This window comes from Capricornis sumatraensis, chromosome 3 (genome assembly GCF_032405125.1).
Source record: "Capricornis sumatraensis isolate serow.1 chromosome 3, serow.2, whole genome shotgun sequence".
In the NCBI taxonomy this organism is placed as follows: domain Eukaryota; kingdom Metazoa; phylum Chordata; class Mammalia; order Artiodactyla; family Bovidae; genus Capricornis; species Capricornis sumatraensis.
The window spans coordinates 164,491,169-164,512,572 of record NC_091071.1 but is presented as its reverse complement, the minus strand read 5'-3'; the positions used below and the strand labels follow the sequence as shown (position 1 = coordinate 164,512,572).

The following is a 21,404-nucleotide window of genomic DNA, read 5'->3' as shown; positions in this document are numbered from 1 at the left end:
ACACCGCTGTGTTTCCCTCCACCCAGATGAGGCCAAGTGTCTGGACAATGTATTCCAGGACAACATTCTGGTCTGAGGGCTGCCAATCTGCCCCACTGTCCTGCTCCTGCCTTCACCTACAGCAGTGGCTTAGCAGCGCCTCCTGGCAAAACCATCACTGTCCACAGCCATCCAGTCACAAAATGCCTATTGATCAGACAACACTTACTCGATTGCTCACAACAGCCTGAAAGGGACACCTAGGGGAACCATTCCTGGGGTTACGGGAGCTTTCTATTCTCGTCCAAAATAATGATTAGTGTCTTAAACAGCCTTTTCTTTTTGAACAATATATCACTCAAATAGGTACCATTCTAACTATGGCAAAAACCAGAGAACAGATGAGCACTGTGATCTTTAAAGAAAATACAGAAAGCAGCTTATAGCTAGGATGATAAACAAAGATCAAAAACATCTAAGGAGGTTAGGGGAGGATATTAGAAAGGGCTCGGATCCAGTAGAGCAGACTTTCTGTTTGCCTTGCTAACCGAAAAATCAGCTTTGGTAATAGAGAATCTTTGGATAATCTTGCAGAGTTGAAAATCGTTTAAGAAACTAGACGTAATGTTCAATGTTAAAAAGAATAAGTTCCACAATAATCTTAAGGAAACAGTTTCATTGGGCAGAAATGTGTTTTCCCTCCAACGTTTGTGTAATCTCTCAAGGGGCTCTGAGCTGGAACTTAGGGGGCTGTCAGAGGCGCCCCCCCCCCCACAGACTGCAGGGACCTTGGGGATCTTCTAGGATAACTGTCCAGAGCACCAGACAGGTTTTCTTTCCAGCACCCTTAAAAGGTCACCTTTAGCAGCGACCCTCCTGCCTGGGACACAGGCCTTATATAAGAAAGGAGTTCATTTCACCTGTGAGTGGGGGGGGGGGGTCCCTTTAAACAACAAGCAACGCTGCAGAGAAGAAAGAGTACAGACACTTCAGAAGCTGATTTCGAATCCTGGCTTTACTTCCTACGAGCAACTCGACCCCAGGCAAGTTACCTTACCTCTCTGCACCTCAGTTTCCTCCTCTGTAAAATGGGGACAATAATGGTACCTACTTCACAGGGTTGTGTGGAAATCACATGAGAGAAAGCACATTAGAACAGTACCTGGCTATGGCAAAATAAATGTTCCTGATGTAATAAGCCTTAGAGTTATTCCTTATAATGAGTTGAGATCAAATTTAGAGGACAGCACACTGGAACAACTGACTGGGGGAGACCCAACAGTTCCAGACGTGATCTCTCTAATACCACAATAAGAGGCATTTCCACAATAAGAGGGTTCAGTTTCTTAACTGGAGTGGTATTTGGGAAGACCCTTCTCTGTGTGCAGGACACGCAGCAGGGGGTACTCTGCAAGAGGACACACGCTTCATGGCCTCCCCGTTGGCTTCAGGAGCCCTGCCAGCTCTTGCGGTGGCTGGGGGGCCGTGCTGCTGCGGGGTCATCTGTCACAGGCAGCCTTACTGGACCGTGTTCCAGATGGGTTGCTCCCCACTGCAGCAGCAGGCAGGGAGGCCATGGTGCCCCAACGTGAGGCTTGTGCCTCAACAGAAAAGCTCCCAAGGCCTCGCCAGGTTGGCAGATGTGTCTCAAGGTGGAGCTGCCCTGCACCTCTGCACCAGCAACAACTTGTCTGTTAATCCCTGCCTGGTAAGGGAAGAGGCCGCGACGACCTGCTAGAGCACGGCGGAGGCTGGCTTCTGACAGTCCGGATGTGGGAAAACTGCTTCTATCGTGGTCGGATTCTTCCCATTTATTCTCAAGTTGAAACATGTCTCCAGCTGTATATTTGTTTAACTCTCACACCGTCCAACTAGATTGTCAGCTGCAACAGAGACAGCCCCATCGATTTCTGCTTTTGATCCCCACGAACCTTAAAAAAAAAGAACTCTGAGGGGCTGTAGGGCCGTGCCATTAGCAGCAGAAATAAGAGGCTCCAACATTCAACCAGACACAGCACCGAGCACACCACATGTACAGGTTCTGTTACTGCCATTTCAGGCAAGGAAACCGAGGTGCAGAGATGTTAAGTAGCTTGCCTACCCAAGGTCGGCTGCTTTATCAACCCACTTGGCAGAGCCAGAAAGGGACCCCAAACCCACCTAACTGCAGTCTGGGCAGTCCCGGGGGCCACACCTGCTATTCCTTCATCTGTGAAGAGGGCACTAAGCTGGATGCTGGGGCTCCAACCACGTACTTCTCTCTCCTAGATTCCAAGAGACAGAGGACAGTAACTGGGGTTCAGAGCATCAGTCTTGCAGGGCTCACTGGCAAAGGTCTGACCAAAGAACAACTGAAACTGAAGGCCAGTTGCCTTAGTGAGAAACTGTGCAGACCGCCCGCCCAGCTTCAGGTGGAGAAGCTGGGCCACAGAAGGGAGATGCCTGGGTGGGCCTGCCAGAGGCCAGGGCCTGCCGGCAGACTGGGGGTGCCAGGTAAGCCCACTCAACTGAAGGCACGGGAGAGAGAGCCACGTGGGCTGGCTCTGCCTCTCCAGTTCAATGCACTTGCCCTCTGATTGACACGGCTCAGTCACACAGTTAGAAAGAAGAGCAAACACCGCAGCCAAGGGCTTCTGGGTTTGCAAAAGGCTAAAAGAAGTGCCAGCCAGCTAGTCAAAACACTGAATAGCAGGAATGAAAAAAAAGAGCGACAACAAAAACTAAGATTAATACAGGATCTATTAATATCCTACTGAAGAAATGTGTTGGGGACCCAGAGAGCCAGTCTCCATTATGTAGACCGTGGGCTGTCCCTCACGTCATCTGTAAAGTGAAAGCCTCAGAAGACAGACTGCCCTGGGCGCCTCTAGCCATGAACTTTACAGTTCTTTGGGCAACTACTTGCTAAAGATGCTCCCTGTTCTGCTCAGTACCAGGCTAGGCACCCCGGGAGGCACAGGGGGAGAGGACAGTCCAGGCTGGCAGAGATGAGCCAGTCACACTGACTCTAGCGCGGTTGGAGCTTGGAGAAGGGCTGCTAGCGTGGCTGCATGCAAGAGACAAGGCCTTGTGAGTCTGCAGGACACCCTGCTTTGAGTGGGAGACTGCAGGGAATGGGGGAAAACAGGACTTCGGCTCTGTCTGGGCACAGACCACACAGGTCACGTCCATCACTGTGTCCCCAAGAGTCTTCGACAAAGTAGGCACTCAAGAAATAACTGTTGGAATAATAAGTGATCCAAACTAGAGAAATAAGAGAGAACATTCACTGTGAATACATACAAGACTGGTCTGACTACGAAGTAGAGGGTACACCTGGGAACAGATAAAATCACGCTGACGATGGTAACAAGATGAATATGCACAGTAAATCCTTCTGTGCTAAACGTGTGCACATTAATGTGTCCTCTTAGTGGATCTCTTAACAACCTCAGAGGGTGAGCGCTGTGACCACCCCTACTTTATGGCTGGGGACATGCAGGCTCACAGACACTGGGAGGCCTGCCCCAAGTCACAGAATTGCAGCCCCGGGCCTTGAGCCCAGGAGCCCTGACTCTCAGCTCAGTCCTTTCCCATGAAATGACAGAGGCTTGGATGGAGGCTGAATCCCGGGCCTTCTTCTTAGTGTGGGTTCCTTTCCTAGGCCACTTGTAGCTTTCTGATGTGGACTGCCTTCTGAGCTGAGACCTGGCCCCTTCCCAGGTGCAAGGCTGGGGTCCCACTCAGGTGAATTCAACTACACACTTTTCGAGATGACTACAGATTTACAAAAGTAGCCAAAACAGAACAGAGAGGCCCCACCCAGCTTCCACCAAAGGTGACATCTTCTACGACTCTAACACAGTATCAAACCCAGGCAACACACTGGCATGGTATGCGTGTCTAGTTCTATGTCACTTAGTCACATGTGTAGATTCGTGTAACTCTCACTGAAACTTGGATATACAACTCTTCCTTCACCACTGAGATCTTCCTTAGACCACCTCCCTGTCCCCCACCATCCCCAAACTCCTGGCAACCACAACTCTGTTCTCCAATTCTATCATTCCTTCATTTTAAGAATGTTGTATAAATGAGATCACATGGTATTTTAAGATAACCTTTCAAAGTTATCCTATAAGTAGGACTTGACCCATTGTTTAGGTTCATGTGCTATGTATGTGCTAAGTCGCTTCAGTCGTGTCAGATTCTTTTCAACCTCATGGACCATAGCCTGCCAGGCTCCTTGGCCCATGGGATTCTCTAAGCAAGAATACTGGAGTGGGTTGCCATGCCCTCCTCCAGGGGATCTTCCAGACCCAGGGATCGAACCTGAATCTGTTATATCTCTTGCACCACCAGACGGGTTCTTTACCACTAGCACCCCCTGGGAAGCCCTTGATCCATTGTTTAGGTTCATAAAAGAATATAAAACAAGAGATGATGATAAAAATTAAGCCGAATAAGGAATGTTTCTATCACAGTTCTGCTGTTTCCAGCTATGTGACTTTTGACAAGTTACCTGAAAATCTCAGTTTCCTCATCTGTAAAATTGGGCATAAGATTTAAGGATTAAATGAGGTAACATCTGAAAGCACTTGGCAAATGGCAGGTGGTCAATAAATTCTAGCTGTTTGTTATTATTAATAACAAGTCAAGGAAGCCTCTGTGCTTCTTTATAGAAAGTCAGGCTCTTAACAGTCACAGACGATTAAGGAAATGACCAGCCAGCCCTTAAATGACCCCAGGTTATTTTTCTCATTGCTTTCCAAGACTCCAGTGTGGAAGCTACCCGGGGACTCTTAAAAGGCGCTTCCAGCAGGCATCTTCATGAGCAAACCCTCCTGAGAACAAGCACCCGCTCCCCAGGCCAGAGTCACCAGGGGGCCTAGAATTCCCAAAGTGGGAAAGATGGCCAAGAGCTCTCTGTTTAGCACAGAATGCCTCCCGAGGACAGCCAGGGTTTGTGCAGAGCCTCCCCCCAACCCAGCAGCACAGGGAGGAGGACAGTGCCAAAGAGAGGCAGGGGTCAAACGCATGATTGAATTAGGTGCTGCATGGATACCCCACAAAGCTCAGCATCACTCAAAGGATGGATGTGTGAAGGGTCACAATGGCCCACACTACCCACAAGGTCACCTTTACCGTGACTAGCTATGGAAATCTGAAAAAAAAAAAGCTCCCCCAAAATCTCATATGCAAAGACTCCATTATTTAGTCCAGAGAGCACTTGACTTCGAGCCTTTGAGTAGCTGGGAACCCAGCACAAATGGCTGGTCATATCTTAAGCAACATGCCCAGGGTTCATTGAAAATGGACAAAAACGGGTATTCAGGATCCTTCATGATTTATTGAAAGTGGCATTGTCTGGGCCTCCGCAGGGCACCAGCAGGGGTGGGGTTGAGGGCGCTCCTCCTGACGGCGGGGTCACCCCATGCGTCTCTTGTTCCCTTGGACTTTTCAACTCCCCTGGACCCCATTCACTCACTCACTTCTTCTCCTTTGAAGTTAAAGAATACTGCCTCATCTATCAATGACATGTTGGGTTTCAAAAGGACTGAGAGTGAATTCACTTAAAAAAAAAAAAAAAAGATGAGAAGAGCTGGGCTGGGAAGAGAGAGAAGGTAAGGGGTTGGTGGCGGTGGCAGGCTGAGTCCCGAGGATGGCTGCCCTGCCCCGGCTCCATGCCCTGGGGAAGCCCTGTCCAGCACCCTGGCTCGCGGTCAGGGACAGAGGCTTCCGCGCTGCACCACGTGTTGCTCCTCAATGTTCTGTGCGTCCGCACCGCCTCACTAGCTTTATAGCATGTCTCCTGTCCTGCTCACTGCACTTGAGCAGGCACGTGTATTTCTAATGCTTCCAGGAACAGGCACAGTTCCCCTGGAGTGGGGTGGCGGAGACGTACCAGGCTTCCGAGGCCGGCTGCCATGCAGGTGTCTTTTAATGGGATGGCCATTGTGTACCTCAAGCTCAGAGGGTCCTCAGTCCTGCTCTTGGTCCCTCAATGGTGGGCGGACTCTCCCGGGTGGTGCCACATCCAGGCCGCTGCATAGAGACCCAGGAACATCCATCCAGGCGCCCCTCCCTTTCTTGGGTTCTGATTCCACCTCCTCAGGGTCTTCCTCACCTGTGGCTTCCTGTTGGCTGTATGACTGCAGGTTATGGGGTCTCCCTCAGATGACCACTGCAGCCGTCTAACTGGCCCTTTCTAATTCATTCTCCACAGAGCTTCCAGAGAGATCTTTCTGAAAAGAAAGTCCTGTTCTATCATGCCCATATGATAAATACTTCAATGGTACCAAGTTGAATTCAAGAAGGAACTTGTATACCAGGGTAGAACAAACAAGGTCCTGTGAGACTGACCCTGGTTACATTTCCAATGGGCTTCCCTTGTGACTCAGCTGGTAAAGAATTCGCCTGCAACGCGGAAGACCTGGGTTTGATCTCTGTGTTGGGAAGATCCCCTGGAGATGGGAAAGGCTACCCTCTCCAGTATTTTGGCTTGGAGAATTCCATGGACTATATAGTCCCTGGGGCCGCCAAGAGCTGTACACGACTGAGTGACTTTCGCTTTCACTTTTCACGCTTCCAATGGGGCTTCCCAGGTGGCGCTAGTGGTAAAGAACCTGCCTTCCAATCAGGAGATATGAGAGACAGGTTCGATCAATGGGTCTGGAAGATCCCCTGGAAGAAGGGTATGGCAACCCACTCCAGTATTCTTGCCTGGAGAATCCAGTGGACAGGGGAGCCTGGCAGGCTATAGTCCATAGGGTTGCAAAGAGTTGGACACGACTGAAATGACTTAGCATGCACACATGCTTCTAATAGCATCTCCCACTGTCTCTGTGAGTGCTTCCTACGACCCAGCTGGGCCAATGGCCTGCACCTGCCAGAACACTCCAACCCCCGCACTGCTCAGCCTGGAAGACCCTTGGGGAAGCCATGGCCGCCCTACTCTTATGTGTTCTCCTGTACTGGGACAGGAATCCTCTCCTGGTTCCCATCAACTTTACTGGTTGGCGTGTGCTCTGGACTACTGTTTCTTACCTGCCCTGCAGTGACTGACACAAAACTGACAATCAGTGCTGTTTTCTGAATTCTTTTGCTGCAGTGTATTTTCCCATGGATGAAAGATGACAGGCCTCTACTCAGCTTGGCTGAAGTCATTCAGCTCACAGATTTCTGTCAAACGTTAGCTGCACATCCTTCCTTCCCAGGCAAGCAGTCCTTGGCCTCTCACTCACATCAGGCTTTCTTCCCACCACATTACACCCCAGCTGTTCTGAGGAAAGCCCAACTTCAATGGCAGTCATAACCAGCGAGCTGCCTTGTTGACAGTAATTTTTAAAAGCCTCTCTCTCGGTTATGAGATTAAAGCATGATCGGGTGAGTCACTGACATGGGTGTTTGCATGTAATCGACAAAGTCCTGTGCTTGGCACCATTCACCATCCGGACTCTGGGCAGCCGTCAGAGGATTTATCCAGAAAGTTTGGAGGTTTTTCTCTTAGTACCCTAACTCTCCTTTATAAGATGCAATCTTCACTATTATGCCCAGTCTTAAGCCAGAGAAAACTCCTATCTGCTTAACAGCCACTCCTGGGCAGTTTCTGAAGCCCACATCTCCTTTCCAGATGGTTCCTGGAGGGCACCTTTCCTGGGTAGGCTGCCAGGACTGAATCCATCCCAAATCTGCCCAGGGGTGTCTGTCTCTTTAATGGAAATGTTTTCTAAAAGAAACTTCTGGGGCTAGGAAATAAGTGAGGAACCTAAATGTAAATCTTTAAACTATAAAACTTCAACATAGGAATAAATCTTTGTGACCTGGGGTCAGGCAAAGATTTCCTAGATGTGACACCAAAACACAATCCATTAAAAATTCAGTAAGTTAGACTTTATCAAAATTTAAGACTTTTGCTCTTCAAAAGAGTCTAAAACGATTAAGCGAGATGGAATAAAGAAACAAGAGAATGAGAAGACAAGACAAAGTCAGGGAGAAAAGATCTCGCAAATCTGATGGAGGATTTATAGTCATAATATAAAAAAAACTCTTAAAACTCAGTAATAAGAAACCAAACAATTCAGTTAAGTGGGCAAAAGATACAAAGAGACACATCACCAAAAAAAGAAAATATGCACATGAGAAAGCTCCAGGTCTTTCGTCACTAGGGAAGTGCAAATTAAAGCCACAATGGAACACCACTACACACCTACTAGCAGGGCTAAGACATACAAACAAACAAAAAACTGGCTAATATCAAGGGCTGAAAAGCAGGCAAAGAAACCGGAACTATCATACTTTGCTGGTGAGTGGTACAGCCACTCCGGAAAACAGAATTGCCACTCCGGCAATTTTTTTTTTTGCTTGGGTTAAGTGGCCTTATTAGAGAAAGTCAAGATTACAGAGGACTTAGGAGTTAGCACTAGGGCCCTTCTTCTTGCCAAAGGCAGGCACAACATTGACAAAGCACAGGTTGTACTGCACACGCCTCTTGGCCCAGCCTGTCGTCGTTTTCTTTTTCTCTTGCTTGGCCACCCTGGGAGTCTGATCTCTCACTTTCCCAGCCTGGGCCAGGGAACCATGGACCTCACCTCCAAGCATGCAATCAGTTACTTCCAGGGAACTCAGAGCCTCCACCCCACACTAGCCCCCAGAGTAGCCTCATCCTCTAGGGGCATGCCTGCCAGGAGCAGGACTTGATCTTCTGAAGAGACACCCTCCGACGAGGCTACAGGAGCCTTGATCTGGGCGACCGTCTCCTGGCCGGTCACCTCGAGAGTGTGTAGCTCCTAGGCATGGACTAAGAGCTGCGTGCTGGCGATTAGATCGTAGACACCACCACCACTACCGCAAAGATGGAGTCGAGAAAGGGCACGCACGTCCTCTCTGCCTGCTGCATGCCATGTCACTGGCAATTTTTTATAAAGTTACATATACACTTACCACATGACCCAGCAAGTCCCACTTTCAAGGTATTTACCCAAGTGAAATGAAAACTTAACCATCACAGAAAAACCTATGGGCGAATGTTTATGGCAGTATTATTTATAATGGCCCCAAACTGGAAACAACCCAAATATCCTTCAACTGATAAATGGACAAACCGTGGAACATCTATACCATGGCATGCTGCTGCTGCTGCTAAGTCACTTCAGTCGTGTCCGACTCTGTGTGACCCCATAGATGGCAGCCCACCAGGCTCCCCTGTCCCTGGGATTCTCCAGGCAAGAACACTGGAGTGGGTTGCCATTTCCTTCTCCAATGCATGAACGTGAAAAGTGAAAGGGAAGTCGCTCAGTCGTGTCCGACTCTTTGCGACCCCATGGACTGCAGCCCACCAGGCTCCTCCGTCCATGGGATTTTCCAGGCAAGAGTACTGGAGTAGGGTGCCATCGCCTTCTCCAATACCATGGCATACTACTCTGCAATTAAAAGGAACGAACACTGATACACACAAAACACAGGGGTGAGCCTCAAGGCTGTGATGCTAAGTCAAAGAAGCTCGACTTAAAAGCTACCCACGTTCTGATTCTACTTACGTGACATTCTGGAAAAGGTAAAAGTACAGGGAAAGAAAATAGAGGAGTGGTTGCCAGGGTAGGGGAAGGGGCTGAATACAAAGGGGTGTGCATGAATTTTCTGGGGTGAGGAAACTGTTCTGTGTCTTGGTTGTGGTGTGTGTAGCTTGTTGTTCAGTTGCTAAGTCATGACTGACTCTTTGCAACCCCATGAACTGCAGCATGCCAGGCTTCCCTGTCCTTCACTATCTCCCTGAGCTTGCTCAAACTCATGTTCATTGAGTCGGTGATGCCATCCAACCATCTCATCCTCTGTCACCTCCTTCTCCTCTTGCCTTCAATCTTTCCCAGCATCAGGGTCTTTTCCAATGAGTCAGTTCTTCGCATCAAGTGGCCAAAGTATTGGAGCTTCAGCATCAGTCCTTCCAATGAATATTCAGGGTTGATTTCCTTCAGGATGGACTGGTTTGACCTTCCTGCTGTCCAAAAGACCCTCAAGAGCTTCTCCAGCACCACAGTTCAAAAGCATCCTTCTTTATGGTCCAACTCTCACACCCATACATGACTACTGGAAAAACCATAGCTTTGACAATACAGACCTTTGTTGGAAAAGTGATGTCTCTGCTTTTCAATACACTATCTAGGTTTGTCACAGCTTTTCTTCCAAGGAGTGTCTTTTAATTTCATGGCTGCAGTCACTGTCTGCAGTGATTTTGCTTGCAGAACTATATACTAAAAAGAGTAAATTTTACTGTATATAAATTATTACCTTACTTGGGGAAAAAGAGTAATTCTGGCTAAAATTGTGGCTTGTGTGTCTAGGGTTTAGGAGAGTAGTGATAGTAGAAGGAAGCTTCTTCCTTTCATAGAAAGACTTAAGAGTGGATTGAACCCACAAGCAGTTAACACAAAGGCAAGCCAAAATGATAATAAAATACCATTTCCAAGCCACCATATTAACAAAGATTAAATAAAACCCACACACTCTCACTTTGGTGAGAGGCAGGGACAATGTGCTATTGTTTCCTGCCGGGGAAAGATCTAAATTAGTCTAACCTCTCTGGAAAATCATCCTACGGCTTGTGTCAAAAAAAAATGTGCACGCTGTCGGATACCTAGAAACATGTTATTAGCAGGTGAAGGCTATTTGGGGTTTACTTGTTTTTTGCTTTTGTTTTGGCGCTTGCTAATTTAAAATTTTCATAACACAAATGTGTTACTTTTATAATACAATCACAAAAGTTAATAAAAAGAGAAAGTATCACAGAAAAATAGCTATTCCTCTTTAATCTGGTCATTCTAAGCATATATTCCCAAGGAAATAATCCGAAACAACTGTGATTAACAATGCATAAGAATATTAATTGGAGTGTTATTTATAATAACACTAACAGTAACAGCATTAGGAAGGGTTATGTAAACGGTGGTATGTCTGTACCAAGGGAACATTTGAGTGATGGGAGGTGGGGGGTGACGTGTGACTTTCCCTCCTTCCTTGCTCACAGATCTTGCCAGCTCTCCCTGTGATTCCAGCATCAGTACTGGCTCTTGAGTGCTTCAGGATACCCCCAGTCTCACCTCCGACTGCAGTGTTCCCTTCACACACCTAACCTAAGCGGACCACTCACACCAAGCAGTGGGAGCCCACCCTTCCTCGCCCCTGCACCTTCGCTTCATGTCCTTTCTCAGCATCCCGGCACACGGCTAACATCCATTTGCTGTTATGTGTCAGGGGCCATTCTTAAGTGTTTTACGACCACAAGTTATTTAATCTAACAACATCCTCGTAGCATAGCTATTACACGTGGGGTGGGTGTCACAACTCCAGGGGGCAATTAAATCATTTCTGATTTACTTTCAGCATTTCTAGCATTTTCTTACAGCAAACTGCTAGTTTTTATTTTGTACTGGAGAAAACTCTTAAAAACAGAATGACCTTGTCTTACAGTGGTCCCTTCAAATCATAGCTAAAGTCCTCAGGTAAAATACCATGGCAGCCACTTTCACACTCACCCGAACCAACCTGCCCTGTGCGCCTGCTTGTTCTGTCCGTGTCCCTGTTCCCTCCATGAAACGTTAAGCTACTCTGAGAGCTGGGGCCACATTCTAATCTCTTGGTCCCAGAATCTAGCACAGTACTCTCCATCTGGTAGATATGTTTTAATGTGAGAAATTAAAAACAGAAGGCAAAAGGGATGATCTAAAGTAATAAAATACTTTTAAAGCTCTTAAGTTCTCTTTGGTTAAAGACGTCAGTCATGTGCCATTTAAAACAGGAACAGAAGCAGTTACAGAATGCAGCAACCGGGTTATAATAATGCCATTCTTGAAAAACGTGGGAATTTCCTGAGGAATAACAAACAGGATCATATTTTCAAGTTCTAGACTGTAAAACGGGCACCATATCCTGGAGCACCACTGACCACGGGTGCACTGACCACAGGGACACTTCAAGTGCTAGGAACACCTTGCGGCCTGCCTCTCCTGTACCAACGCCGCAGATTTATTGGTGAGCGAGAAGTGTCAGCAAGGTATCTGCCTTCTACGGCGAGGGAGGGGAAGGGAATAAAGAGACAAGACGACAGGGTGACATGAATGAATGACACTGCATCAGGCACCGAGAGGGGAGATGAGGAAGGAGGCCAAGAGACATGGATGGAGGAGGAGGCGGCCTCTCTGAAGCGGGCTTCTGGAGGAAGTGGGGTGCAGGGGAGCTGGGGGAAGTGAGTAGAGGCCTAGGCTATGCGAAGGCAGGGGAGGATGAGTGAGTAAGGGAGACAGCTGGGTGGGAAATGGGGAATTGACTGCTGAGGGCCTCCAAAGCCAGGGGGCGTGTGGATCTGATGGAACTCTCCAGCAGCTCTCAAAGCCTGGTCTGAAATCTACAATACGAGAGGAAGGTTTTCCATGAAGCTCAACCAGGTCAATGGAGGAGACTGCCCTGAGCTGTGAAATGAAGTCTTCCTTTGTACTGGTGCTAAACTGTTTCATTTATAAAATCGTGGAGGTGGTAGATGGTAGCTGGCTTTTAAAGAAAACACTCTTGTTTGGCAAAATGTAACCCCCAAATCCTATTTCTCATCCCAGAATATTAACAAAAATCTCATTACCCGTGAAATCTGCTGGAGGAGACAGCAGGTTCTTGAGTGACAGGTGAACGTGGCATTTGGGGGAGCGGGGTCTGGCAGTGGAGTTCAGCACAGATGGCTGACCGAACAGCAGCAGCGGAGCCCCCAGCTCGCAGAACCACGGAAATCGAAATCAACTGGGCCTGCCCCAAGAAGCGGTCATGGTTGAAATCTAAGGATCAGCTGCAAGGGTTCCCTTTCTCCAGTGCAGGTTTTACTAACGTCAAAGGATTCCATGCCTCTTACGGAGCTGTTTGGCTCACGTTCGAGTGACGTGGGATTTGACATGGGGGCAGGAGGAGGACGTGCAGCGTGTCCTGTGAATAGAAGGGGAGAGTCCAAGAGCTTCCTCACTGCGAGCACAATTACCCAAAAGCCAGGGTCCTGGGAGAGCCAAATCTGTTCCGTCTGTCAAGGCCACTAACCTGCAAGGCTCATGTCTCAGAGAGAATCGGCCACCGCCCTGCTCGACCCCCAGAAGCTTCTCATGTATCATCTGGTTGGGGTGAGAGCCCACTATCTCACTTCACTGCCCCCTGGAGATGCTAGGGACTTAGGTTTGAATCATCCAGGCACACTCTCAACCCCAGCTGTGATGTGAGTTATCTTCTCTTCTCAGAAAGCCCAGCAGCAACTAACACAACCCCTGTCTTGTGGAAATCATTTCCATTAAAAGCGAAACCAGGCTCTTATCAGAATTCACAGAAGAAGCGTTAGGCTGGGGATCCCACCGTAGGGTAAGAATCATTTCCATCTCACCAGCAAGGTGGGGGATAACAGCTGGTATTAGCTCACCCGGGAAGGATGCTTTTCAAGAGGCAGGTGCGGGCGGGAGGGAATGGGTGCCTGGCCCACCTTTCTAGGCTGGCAAATCAGGTTGCGGACAAGCCTGAGCATCTCCATCTCCAGACTGGCACACTGGGGGCCTCTGTGCCTTCCCCTGAGAGCTGCTCTGCCAGGCTCCCCGAGGGCACAGAAGGCTGAGGATGCAGAGGTGCACACAGAAGTGCTCAGGAAGCCTTAGAAGCACTGCCAACCCCCTGGGGTGCTAAAGCTTACCGGCTCCTCACACCTGTCCAGGCAGCTCCTCCATGAGAAAGGCCTCATTACACCCTGTCCTAAACCCTGTATGCCCTGGCAAGCAGTCAAACACCCAAGCCTTTTATTCAAAAGAGGAGGAAGCCTCTGATTCATAATGTGTATTTGCTTCTCTTACATAAGCACACCTCTCTTCCAGAGCTAGTCCCTCTCCCAGATCACAACTACCATCGTTTTTTTTTTTCAAAAAGACCAGTGTGTAGAGAGATGCTTAAAGACCTTGAAACACCCTTAAAAGCAAGCACTGGGCAGCGGCTAGAGACATAAAGATGAACAGATGCTGTCCTTAGCCCGAGGGAACTCATAGTTTCAGAAAAGGAGACAGGGAAGTGAATGGAAAATGTGAAAACGTGAAAGCAATGTGCAAACGTGATCCAGACAGGTGTTGGGTATAAATAAGATGCTCTGGGAGCCCTAAGTGGGAAGGCAGGAGGGGCTGGCCAAGGCAAGCTTCTCTGCAGCAGGATTTAGAGTTTCAGTCTTCAGCTGCCTGAAAACTTAAGACAGGTCTATAGGGGTGGAGGTCCTCCCTTCTGTAAGAGATGAGCCTGGATAACAGGCAAGCAGAAAGAGCCGGAGGGCAAGCTTCCAGAGGTCGAGTGGGAGCCACGTTCACTTTCTGAAGTTATATAAATACCAGTCTTCAGCCTTTGCTGAGGATGCATCCTGGCTATTCTGACCAACAGCTGAAGCATCAGCTACTTACCAGTGTTCACTGGAGGGCGCCGAGCCGCGAAGGCCATCCCAGCACTTGGTGCCCAGCGCCCTATCTGCAGAGCACACACCCCTCCTCCCTCGAGTTGCCCCATCAGAGTTTCCTTTTACAGCATTAACTTCTGAGCTGTTCCAAATGTCTGAACTGGCTCAGGCTGCCTTTCTCTAATCCAAACTTCACCAGTAATAGATGGGAGATTTTGATCTCAGTCGGACTTGTGTGTCTATTTCTCAGTGGGTTCAGAACTCAGATGGGAGAGGAGTGTGATGGAACACATCCCTTGAATCTCGATGGAGTGGGCACTGGCTGGCGCTCAGCTCTTCTTCACCAAGCATGCCTTTCACTCTGATCACCTTGTGATTCTGGACCGTCCTTCCCAAGCAGCCTGCTTTCACTAACTCCATCTACCTGAGAACCATCAGGCTGGGTATTCCTTTAGCCCTGTGTCAGCTTACTATGCCCTTGCTTTCATCTGACTGAAGTTTCTCATAAGCACATAGAAAGTGAAAGTTGCTTAGTCGTGTCCAACTCTTTGTGACCCCATGGATGATACAGTCCATGGAATTCTCTAGGCCAGAATACTGGATTGGGTAGCCTTTCCCTTCACTGGGAAAGTAAATCCACAGCCCAGGGTCTTTTACTTCCTCCCCAACCCAGGAATCAAACCAGGTTATCCCGCATTGCAGGCGGATCCTTTACCAGCTGAGCCACCAGGGAAGCCCAAGAATACTGGAGTGGGTAGCCTATCCCCTCTCCAGCGGATCTTCCCAACCCAGGAATCAAACCGGGTTCTCCTGCACTGCAGGCAGATTCTTTACCAACTGAGCTACCAGGGAAGTTAATTTACTATGCCCTTGCTTTTCTTGCTGAAGTTTCTTGTAAGTGCAGAGCTCTTCACAAATTCAGCTCTTCACAAATTCACTAAGCACCTCTAGGGTAGAAGAAAGTTTGTCTTCCACAGCCCTCAGGCTCCTTTGTAGGACTAGAAGCGGTGGTTGTAACACTAGGAGCCCAAGAAACATCTGTCCAGTGAGGGCTGGAAATCATGTCTGAGTCTGTATTTTTAACAACTTCCAGAATACTACTCCCTGCATTCCTTCTAATTTTTGAAAATTATGAGTAAATGACTATGTGACATGCCTAAAGGGAGGGTGAGCACATGAAAGTTTAGGGTTATAATAACAAGCTGCTCAGCAGACCTACTCCAACACTTAATGATATGCGTTAGTTTTTATGTGTATGCTAACAAGACACAAACAGTGATCAGCTCACACAAGTGGGTGTAATTAATGTTGTTTATACACAACCAGGTCAAGTTTTGAAGTCTCGTCCATGCCTTGGGATGCATAAACGTGGACTGTTTTGCCTGATTCCACATGAAATTAAAGTGCGATCACTAAGTCACTCTCTCCCTCAAAGGAAGGACTTCAACACCCTCTGACTGGGAAGTCCTGTGCCCCACGCCCCCCGAGAGCTGGCACCCGAGGCTATTCCCTCCCCAGCCTCACTCCCGGAGCCTCTCAAGAGAGCACAGACCCTGGGTTGTGGATTTACTTATAAATGAGATGCACACATGGAAATGAAAATCCTGCTTATACGATTACCATGAAGCTGGTAAATGGAAAAACGGGGGAAATCTGACAGAGTGATAAATACTCTTCAAGCCTCCCTGGTTCTAGAACGATCTCCATGGCTTGTCCACATTCAACCAGAAAGCTGAACTTCTAGTAGAAGCCTCCTGTGCTGTTTATCACTACCCGAAAGAGAAGGGTAGCGATTCTTATGGTGGCAGAGATGACATGGCTCCCAAATGGCTATCGCTAGGTGAGCCCGGCCGACCGACCTCCAGACCTCTATGCCCACATGCTTATTCCACATCTCGACCTGTTCTGTCTCCAGGTGGCCCCTCAAACTCAACTCTCCTCTCCGAAGGTACTTAGGTACTTCTCAGCTCTCCTAATCTAAGGTACTTCCTTGTCAGTCGTAGTACTGCATCAATGCACGTGCCCGAATCTGAAGCCTGAGTCCCTAATTCAACTCTCCTCCCTTGGACTTCCCTGGTGGCTCAGTAGTAAAGAATCTGCCTGCCAGTGCAGGAGACGCAGGTTCAATCCCCGGTCTGGGAAGATTCCACGTGCCTCAGAGCAGCTAAGCCTGTGCACCTCAACTACTGAGCCTGTGCTCTGGAGCCTGGGAGCCACACAACTGCTGAGCCCACATGCCCTAGAGCCTGTGCTCTGATAGAAAAGAAGCCCCGGCTCTCGCCACAACTAGAGAAGAGCCTGGATAGCAAAGAAGATGCAGCAGAGCCAAAAAACGAAACAAAACACCTCTCCTCCCTCAGCACCCGCGCCCCTTCCTTCCACATCTAATTAGGACAAGGCTTGCCAATTTGTCAAGGCTTGCCAATCTTCCTTCCTCTCTCCATCTGTAATTTTCTACCTCCCCACATTCTCAGTCTCAGGTTTGGCCCTCATCATCTCTCTCCTGAAACATAAGCTTTCTTTTTTTTATTTCTTCTCTTTCAGTCTACTCTCCATGAGGCAGCCAGTAAGCTCTTACTAAAACACAGTTCCGTTCATGTCCCTTCTGTGTCTGAAATGGTCCCGTGGCTCCCATGCTCACTCCTGCAGAATTCGAGTCTGGCCCCTGCCCTCTCCCCTAGCTGTCCTCTCTCATCACACTCCACGATCTGAAACAATCAGACGCTGTCCAAAGGTGCCATCTCCCACCTCTTCCATGCCTGCAATAGCAGTTTGCCTGAAACGCACCCCCCTTGTGTTCAGAGCCTGGCTAGTCCCTCAAGCTTTTTAAAGCCTTGTAATGCACACCATCCCTGCACGTCGTCCCTGATCCCGAGATGGGGCCTGCCCTCCCCCGTGCGGTCTCACGCACCCTGGGACAGCTCTGCACCGTGCATTTACTGTGCAGTCTGCTGGTTCCTGCACTGCATGGTAAACCTGAGAACGGGGACTGTTCATTTCCAGCACCTACCACATACCTGCTTTCTGTACTTAGTAAACATTTTCTGAAGACAGGCTGAATAGAGGACCCTGTGACTAAGAAAATACAGACCAAGTCTCCCAACACATCCAGCCGCCAGATCAACAGCTGTCTCTTGTGTGTAAGTGAGGACATAAGGGACAAGACAGGAAGAGCCAGACAGGATGGTTATGTCCATCCTCCTTGTTGTTGCTCAGCTGCTACGTCGTGCGTGACTCTTCACGATCCCATGGGCTACAGCACGGCAGGTTCCCCTAGCCTCCACTATCTCCCGCAGCTGGCTTTTATTCATTTCCATTGAGTCAGTGATGCTTCTAACCATCTCATCCTCTGCTGCCTCCTTCTCCTTCTGTCTTCAATCTTTCCCAGCATCAGGGTATTTTCCAATAAGTGGGCTCTTTGCATCAGGTGGCCAAAGTATCGAAGCTTCCGCATCAGTTCTTCCAGTGAATACTCACGGCTGAATTCCTTTAGGGCTGACTGGTTTGATCTCCTTGTTGTCCAAGGGACTCTCAAGAGTCTTCTTCAGCACCACAGTTCAAAAGCATCAATTCTTTGGCGCTCAGCCTTCTCTATGGTCCAACTCTCATACCCGTACATGACCACTGGAAAAACCATAGCTTTGACTAGATGGACCTTTGTTGGCAATGTGATGTCTCTGCTTTTTAACATACTGTCTAGGTTTGTCATAGATTTCCTTCCAAGGGGCAGGCGTCTTTGAATTTTCTATCCTCCTTATCTGGCACCAATTATCATACTGTACAAAAATTAAACAACAGAGCTGGAATGCTCATTTCTTACGAACAACATTACAGAGAAGGAACAGAAACATGCTTAACGATAGTTTTAAATGCATAATTCAACAAAATACACTGCTGCATAGAGCAGCAGGGGTAGGGTTGGGGAAGAAACACCATTGAGCTTCCTCAGAGTCGCGCTTCGCTCTGACAGTCATGACTTCAGCACACCCTACCAGACAGCGGAGCCAGCGTCTCTGCACGTGGGCTCAGGAAGGCGGGGTGGGTGGGATGAGATCTGACTGTGAAGAGGCTGCCGAGCTTGCAGAGGTGGGAAATTAAGAACCACTGCTCTTTCTGCTTCAGGCTAATGAAAGCTACCCGACTGAAAACAGAGTAACGGGACTGGGGCTAAACAGATCCATTCCTTTAGGCCTCCAACTGGACCTGCCAAGCATGGTGCTAATCAAAGGAATAATTTGCTTAATTGCATGAAACCATCCCGAGAGGTAACTGCGCACAAGCGCTCTTTAGGACCCAGCCCAGTTTCCCAGTGCAGTGCTGACGTGCTGCTGAAAGCTGAGTAAGGAGAGAACTGCATCTCATTTAGGCAGGGCTCAGCATATGATGGACCACAGGTCAACTCTGGCCTACCACTTACTTTCTGCATGGCTCATGAGCTAGGAATGGTTTTTACATTTTTAAATGATTCAGAAATAATCAAAGGAAGAATACGATTTTTTGACATAAAAATTATATGAAATCCAAAGTTCTCAGTGTTCTTCTAGCTGTATTGGAACACAGCTGTGCTCATCTGTCTGTTTGTCCCTGGCTGTTTTCACACCATGGCAGCAGGGCTGAGTAGCTGAGACAGAGACCAGATGGCCCACAAAGCCTAAATCAGGACCGATGCTGAAGCTCCAATACTTTGGCCACCTGATGTGAAAAGCCAATTCATTGGAAAAGATCCTGATGCTGGGAAAGATTGAGGGCAGGAGGAGAAGGGGGTGACAGAGGATGAGATGGTTAGATAGCATCAATGACTCAATAGACATGAACTTGAGGAAACTTCAGGAGAGAGTGCAGAAAGGGAAGCCTGGTGTGCTGCCAGTCCGTGGGGCTGCAGAGTCGGACACGACTGAGTGACTGAAAGACAACAAGAGTTTTTATCTGGTTGCCATGCTGTATCTCACTGTGTGCGCTGTTTGCTGAACCCAAGGTAGGCAAGGCATGAGCTAAGAGGCTGGAAGAAGACTTAAGGAGCTGTAGGAACTGCAGACACGTTTATTTTCTCCTGGCTGATGCAGCAGCCAGAACATAACCTAACCTAATCACAAGGGCTTTCCAGGTGGAGCTTATATATGCTTACAGAACAGAAGTAGCCAGTGGCCAAGCGAGTACCTCATGACACACACGTGCAGTGCTATAAGTGATCTCAGCTGTGACGTAACCATTATTTACAAAACTTGGGGCAAGAGCAAGAGGCTGTGAGGCAAGAGAGTCTGACCATGCCATCTTGGCTAACTTGCTCTTTCCCTAAACTGGTTCCCTACTGGAAGTCTGCAGAGCCTGCCTTAAAGGCTGGGCAGGGTCAAGGTCATCCATGATACCTTCTATGGCAGCCTGGGTCCCAAGGCATTTAATAACTGTTCCCACCAAGTTGATCTTTATACTCAGGTCCACTCAAAAAAACTGCTTTAAGTTTGGGCTTCAAAACTGAGCTGTGTGGGATCCATATAAGATGCAGCTGAGAATTTACTAAAGGTTCTATTAGTTTGGAGGAATTTGCCTCCAAAGTTAAGAAGATGGAAACACCAAACTTTCTTCACTACAACTTTCTCTAAACCCAGAAAGTCAGCGGCTCAGCAGGAGCTGTTCACATGCCCTGCCCGCCTTCAGGGACTCCAGATGCAGTGCTGTCTCCCTCCCGCAGTCATGCTTGCTTCTCTAGAAGCCCTCACACAGGGTGGCCTCTAAGCACTCTCACCTGACTGAGGATGGGAAGGCTGGAGGAAAAGCACCAGAAAGCTGTAGTTTCCTGAAAACAGTCAGTACTCCCTAAGATGTCTTTGTTTAGGGGCTCTATTTGGCACCCCACCATCCTCCCTTGCCGATCTTTCTGAAGGAAATGGCTCAGGCCACAACTCCAAAAGGAGTTGAGGCCTTGTCATCCTATCACATTGGAGTCAGGCAAGGTCACTTTCACCCCTAGGAGGGAGCAGGCCACCAAGACTGCACACTTTTTAAGAAACGAGAGTGGTGTGTGTTCCCTGGTGGCTCAGTGGTAAAGAATCTGCCTGCTAATGGAGGAGATGCGAGTTTGATCCCTGCGTCAGGAAGATCCCCTGGAGAAGGAAATGGCTATCCATTCCCATATTCTTGCCTGGAAAGCTCCACAGACAGAGGAGCCTGGCGGGCTCCAGCGTATGGGTCACAAAGAGTCGGACACGACTTAGCAATTGAGCACTTGTCATAAATAAATACCACAAGTATCTGTGTTAAATTCTAGATTTTACATGGCAGCAGAAAAGGGGATAGTTCTCAACTCACAACCAAAAAGCAAATAGAACGTGCTCAGCACCTGACCTGACCTTTGGGGCAGAGAAACAAAGGTATGTCACTTCCCTGAGCTAGGACCTCTCAGCAACCCGACCCAAAGGCAGTGCTTCCCGGTGTGTTTCACACCACAGTTCACACAGAACTTGCTAACACTTGAGCGTACACTGGGTAAGTGCACAGGACTGCAGGCAGATGGTCCCAGGGGACAAGAGCCAGCCCAGGTGGCCTGTAGCTTGGGGAATACATTATCTCAGATGTGGGCCAGGCAGCTCTGGAATAAGCTGCTGCCTGCAGTCACCCGGTGATCAAGTTGCTCTGTTTGGTAGTTAGTGTGACCGCCGAACCAGTCTCCCCTCAACTCAACAAACAGGCCCCATGCTGGTGTCCTCCACCTCACTCATTCTGGAGATCATCAGGGTAAACTCACGTCTTGGAAAGGGGAAATTTCTGGCTTAGCAGATTTCTTCTGCATTCAAGGGCATGCAGCACAGATGTTGTCTCCTCTTACAGGAGGGCAGAAGGACGTATTTTTTTTAGACCTGCCACCAAAAATGTGGACACAGTGAACTGGGGCACACAAAGCATGAGAGAGCAACTCCAAACAGCAGGCTGTGCCAAAGGCACTGGGAAAAATGGATTTTTGTGAGGGCAGATGCAGGCAGCAGGCAAAGGGGAACAAACGCAGGGA

General features: G+C 48.6%; 1 protein-coding gene and 1 pseudogene across 1 annotated transcript in view; both read right to left on the bottom strand.

Moving 5' to 3' along the window:
- DIS3L2 (DIS3 like 3'-5' exoribonuclease 2) overlaps positions 1-21,404 on the bottom strand; it is a 362,585-nt gene that overhangs the window by 58,338 nt on the left and 282,843 nt on the right. The window lies entirely within an intron of this gene.
- LOC138075549 (ubiquitin-like FUBI-ribosomal protein eS30 fusion protein) lies at positions 8,368-8,906 on the bottom strand (annotated as a pseudogene).